Genomic DNA, 6,175 nt, shown 5'->3' on the forward strand with positions numbered 1-6,175 from the left:
TTTTAGCAAAAAAAAATCTAATAACAACTCAACACACTTTAGCAACACTAAATACAACTTCTGGTGTCAGCAAATGAACAATTTCTTTAACTTGCCAATCAATGCCTTGTCGTCCGTTAAAACAGTGACGCGAAAAATATCAGTGAAATGCTGGATAGCGAAAACTGACGTTGTCATGAATTTCGGATTTTATGTATGTGACTCATTTAATTTGTAATTTGGCTATTGATTACTTTGCGTTTCTCACGTTTCTTATCACTTTCATGTTTTCGTTAATAGCATATTATGGTGTGAAATGTGTAGTATGGACATTCCATGAAAATCTTTATTCAAAGCTAATGATATTCATAATAATAATATACCCAAGCTAAATCTTCACAAACTCGCTACAAATGTAGTGCTTGTAAAATTTTTTGTTGTTTCGAATGTTTGGTTGTTACACATAAATCAGAATTATTAATGCAATAATATTCATGAAAAGAGTTATTAAATTTTTATTAGTAGCTACTAAGAAGAAATGTATTATATTATGATTCAAATCAATAATTATACATATTATGTATGTTATTTTTATCAAAATGTGTTAAATTATCAATTTATAAAAAAACTGGCGTTTAACGTGTTAAAAAATCATGACAGCGTCCACACGGGTCATTAACGCACCTTTGATCTGTACCGACTTTCGACGGATCACCACAGACGTGTCTGTGCTATCCCGGACGACCACTTCCCATGGTGCGTAGTGCGAGCTGGTTCGCGTCCGTCGGCGATATTGCCGATCTTGAGAAGCCGTAGTTACTACGGACCAGCACAGATGCGTCTTTGCTACACAAGAATCTACAGGTCGAGCAAGTCTCGTAAATTTCACGATTGCGAGCCACGCTTCACGCAACCGTGTTTGCGTACTTGTGTTTCGAGTTGCGTGGTCGTGCGGAGTTATATTTACCAATTCGCGCAATCGTACTTGAGACGCTGTGTCAGGTGAGGTGTTTGAAAATTTGTGTAACTTGATTGCTTGATTCTGTGGTGTAAAGGTGGTTAAACTTTTGTTTTATTTTTTTTTGTTTTGTGTTTTTTGAAGATAACACAGAAAATACAAGAGGGCAGCATACTTTGCAAAACAACTGTTACAATTTGAAATCAACAATTTGTTAAGTTGTTGTCTTGCAGGTAAAAAAAGTGACTTTTTAAAAAAATTATATCTTGGAAACTAAAAATTATTTTTATTTATAATTGAAACATGTAAAAGTATAGTACTCTCAAAAAAATATTAGCCAAAAATATTCATTTTTGTAGAGTTGACTGCAATTTTTCGACAACAGCCCTTTTTTGCGGTGAGCAGCATAACAAGTCCAGTCTCATCTGAAATCAAAGTTTCTTGTAGTTTATACCTCTGGCTAGTGAATGAACAAAGGATTTTTTATTAGATGAGGTCATTTTTGTTTTATAAAAAAAACTACTTTAAAAATGAGAAAAATTGGGGTCAAAAATGTGTTTAAACTTATGTAAAATCTTCAAATTTCATTTTTTTTAATTCCTTCGTTCATATTCTAGCCAGAGGTATAAACTACAAGAAACTTTTTGATTTCAGATGAGACTGGACTTAGTTATGCTGCCAACGCAAAAAAAACTTAAACTCTACAAAAATGAATATTTTTGGCTGAAACTTTTTTTGAGACTACCTTAAGTACTATACTTTTACATGTTCCAATTATAAATAAAAATAAATTTTAGTTTTCGAGATATAATTTTTTTTAAAAGTCACTTTTTTTACCCACAAGGCCTATGTAACCCCTTAAAAAAATGTTTGGAAGAATATGTTTGATGGCCAAGATGCATACATATATTTAGAAGGAAAGTTCCTGATTTCTGTAGTATAATACATACTACCGAAGAGGAAGTAGCCCTAAGCGCCGGACTCCACTTGCGATTTGTAGTTGTGAAGATTGAACACATTCTTTCAAATAGAAGTCAATCCATGATTATTTAGTCACAAATGGATTGACTTGTATTTGAAACAATGTGTTCAATCTTCCTGATTACAAATCGCAAGTGGAGTGCGGCGGTAATAACACCAAAATATTCCATAGAAGGTACACAAGACATTGAAAAATTCCTGGAATATCCCCGAAAACATGTTCCCTGAACATCCCAGGAAAATCCTGTGTCAGCATTTTAAACATTACCTGAATGTCTTATTGGAACATTCCATGAATGTCCACGAATGTTCTCTGGACATTCAAAATATATTTTGTAGACATTCCCTGGATATACCAGACATACAGTGATGAGCGCTCTAATAACCGGCAAAATAGCACAAAAGATGTATTAAGTAGTGAGATAAAAAGACATGAAACTAGTCGAGCTGGGAAATTTAGCGATATTAACTTATACATTTAGATTGTATTGATTTTGTACCATCTTCAGATGTATCAGACGAGTTTGGAAACTACCACTGTCACAGTGACAGTTTTAGTTGACATACTCCTCCGATATGTGTAAAGGTGGGATCAATATAACGTAAATTTAAAGGTTAATTTCGCTAAATTTCCCAGCTCGACTAGTTTCATTTCTTTTTATCTCACAACTAAATATGTTGCCCATATTTTGCCGGTTATTAGGGCACTCATCACTGTACATCCTTGCTGATGTGACAATACCTCCTATCTGTTTTTTCATGAGTTTTGTATGAGAGATGGAAAAACATGTTTTAAGGTCACCTCCTGTGTTCATATGTAAGTTTTGACTTGTTTTGTAGCTCATAGATAGTTTAATTTACTACAAAACAAGTCAAAAAATATCATATGAAAACAGGAGGTGACCCTAAGACAAGTTTTTAGTCTCTCTTACAAAACTCATGAAAAAACAGATAGGATGTATTATTACATCACTGACGATATGTGGCCATACCAAATAATACATCCTTGATAAATATAAACATTTTTATTGAAAAAAATCTTTTCATACATTTTTTTAATGCAATTTACTGATATTCCTAAATATTTCAAAAAAATGTGTCACATTTGCTTTGTAAACCTTTCTTTTGCCTTTCGTAGCCACATATTCCGTTTCCTTCCTGGTTTTTTGTAGACCACTTCTCTCAGCTGATTCTAAAAAAATAAAATAAATGGTAATTTTTCTATCCTTTACAATTAACAATCAGAAGAAATATTATTTACAGATAATGATATGCATAATAATAATAGGTTTGTTCTAGCATCAGTTTCAAACAGTTTGAAACCATCAGCGAATAGTGGACCAGCGCGAGTAGAGGGGATCGCACTGGTGACTGTATTATGTTCTTTTACTGACCAACTGTTTGCTGACGGTTTTTGACTAGTTTGACTGTTTGCTAGAACAAACCTAATAATAATGAATATTTTGTATTTTGACAATGACATCTGATGTGGAAGTCAAAACATTAATAAAATTTTTTTTTCAAGTTAACTTTCACATGCGCATCTTAAAATTGTACTTTTAATACTTATATCATAAATAACTATTAAAACTATCTTAAGAGGAAACAGTATCGATCAACAGGTAGCGAAAATGTGTTCCAAGATTGCGGCTGTAATTTTGAATATTTTTTCGAGATATTTGGCACACATATTCGTAATATAATAAAGAATGGCGGTACAGAGCCCAATTTGAAAAATATATTAATATGTGGAAATTACTCTGTAATTAAATACAATATAAAAAAACGAGCTTGTACCGCCATTAAGAAGAACAAAAAAATACACTTTCTTCAAATACAACTTTTTTATCCGATTTTGTGTTATTTTGGAACTACTAAAATTTTTTATTTCATTAGTAGTTCCAAAATTACACAAAATCTAGGCATCGCATAAAAAATTTATTTGAAGAAAGTGTATTTTTTTGTTCTTCTTAATGGCGGTACAGGCTCGTTTTTTAAATATTGTATAATTACAGAGTAATTTCCACATATTAATATATTTTTCAAATTGGGCTCTGTACCGCCATTCTTTATTATTTTACGAATACGTGTGCCAAATACCTCGAAAAAATATTCAAAATTACAGTGGCAATCTTGGAACACGTTTTGGCTACCTGTTGATCGCTACTATATTACCTTAAAACATTGTGATTTGCTAAACCAGTATATTTTACTCTACTACTACTCTACTAGCTACCTCATTTTCCACTGTTTCTAAAGACTTGTTTACATGGGTAGAGTTTTGAGGAGAGTAGAGTAGCGGTAGTACTCTACCAAAAATGGCTTGATACCATTGACATGAGGAGAGTACAAGTATAGTACTGATGCTAGTATAGTGAAACCGATTTTTGTATTTTTAAACACTCTTGATTATAAGTGCACCTTAAATTCTTAATTTTTTGCTTAAGCTCGTTTACTCCAAAGCCCCCTTTGCCATTCTTTCGACGATTTCATCCTCCGCAGCTTGCTGCAAACTTTTATTTCTGTAGTATACACTACCTAAATTCCATAAACATTGGTATTCGCCGTATTATAGCTCTACAAGTTTTAAAGTTTCATCTTCGGTGAACTTCATTTTCACTATTTACACAAAACACAATTCCAGCCAGAATGACAGCGCCCCCATGTACTCTCCTACCTACTCTATTCTGCCATAATTGAGCGTGTTCCATGGGTAGAGTGTGCAGCTGAGTAGACATTTTGGCAGTAGTGGTGGTCATAGAGTAGTTACTTTGCCATAGGTTGCTAGTCACTCTACTTTAACTCCAACTATACACTCTACCAGCTATTCTACTGTGCTGAGCATTTTTACAGGTAGAGTTACTCTACTCTATCAAGTACTTGCATCATTACTCTACCCGTGTAAACAAGTCTTAAATCTACTGAATGAAAATCTACTTAATCTTAATCTACTCTTAATGAAAAATGTCTAAAATCATTTACCCACCTAGTATTATTGTAGAATTTAAAACAGTCCAGTGCCTTATAAATAATTTCAATATGAATATTTTTTCCTTTAATTCTCCTTTGATACCACTTCATTTTAGATTTTGGGGAACTTATTTCATTGTGTTTATAGCCCATATTTATTGAAGGAACCCAATCTGGAGATTGTTATTATCGATTAAGTCGGCTGGTTTTCCTATAAGATTAAAATGTTAACATCTTCAAAAATCGTTACTATTGTAATTGTAACTTACCAGATATAAAATGATTACAGCAGACAGGACAGGAAAATTTTCATTTCGCTAGTAAAACCTGTACATTGTATTGCATTTAACCATTGTTGTCTCTCAGATACCTTATTTAGTTCAGTTTAAAAGTGAACTTTATCTTGACTTTATCACAATTACTTTGCATTTCACACTTCAAAACACAACACCAATGAAGCATATTATCTTTCTAAATTAATACTTCCAGAGAAAATGTTAAATTAATCTTTGTAAAACACAAAATTACAAAGAAATACAACTAAAATTATCTAAAACTCATTAAGAACAGATAGAATAAGATTTATCTTTTACAGCCAGTAGCCATATTGATTTATCCTCTCTTTCCTTGTCTAAGGATTTATCATATAGAAACGATTATATTTAAATTTGGTAAATATAACTCCGCACGACCACGCAACTCGAAACACAAGTACGCAAACACGGTTGCGTGAAGCGTGGCTCGCAATCGTGAAATTTACGAGACTTGCTCGACCTGTAGATTCTTGTCTTTGCTACCACGGACGATACGCTTCCCACGGTGCGTGGTGCGAGCGGGTCCGTGTCCGTCCGCAATATTGCCGATCGTGGGAAGCCGCTATTAGATGCAATGGGAATTTGAATGATCTTTCAAATTCCCCTTAATTGGTGGTTGAGCTGTTTTTAGATTCAGAGGAGTGCACGTTAGCGCTGTTGAAAAAGCCTGAAATGGTGGAAATAGCTGTCCAGAGATTGTGCATCCCTCTGAATCAAAAACAAGCAAAACCATCTTTTACTTTTCTATCTTTACTTAGATTTGAGTACTAGAAAGTTCCTCTTCTGTCCTTTTCCTAGACGAATGAAAACGGAATGTGATTGCAAGGAATCATTTTTTTTTCTATATTCGTCGTCTGCGGTCTTATAAATTGTAAAAGTCGCAGATTAAGGATCTACCAGAAAGAACTTTCAACACGAAAAGTCTCACATTTAAATAACTATTTACCATTTTAATTTTATTATAATGGCGAAT

At 33.3% G+C, this 6,175-nt stretch overlaps 1 long non-coding RNA gene across 1 annotated transcript; it reads right to left on the reverse strand.

The window, feature by feature from the left end:
- Nucleotides 1-2,928: 2,928 nt before the first annotated feature.
- Nucleotides 2,929-5,439, reverse strand: LOC126883171 (uncharacterized). Its single transcript, XR_007697538.1, has 3 exons — nt 5,158-5,439; nt 4,905-5,099; nt 2,929-3,110 (listed from the first exon to the last, which is right to left on the reverse strand). It is a non-coding gene; the product is annotated as an uncharacterized LOC126883171 (long non-coding RNA).
- Nucleotides 5,440-6,175: the final 736 nt, after the last annotated feature.

This window comes from Diabrotica virgifera, chromosome 4 (genome assembly GCF_917563875.1).
Source record: "Diabrotica virgifera virgifera chromosome 4, PGI_DIABVI_V3a".
NCBI classification, from domain to species: Eukaryota; Metazoa; Arthropoda; class Insecta; order Coleoptera; family Chrysomelidae; genus Diabrotica; species Diabrotica virgifera.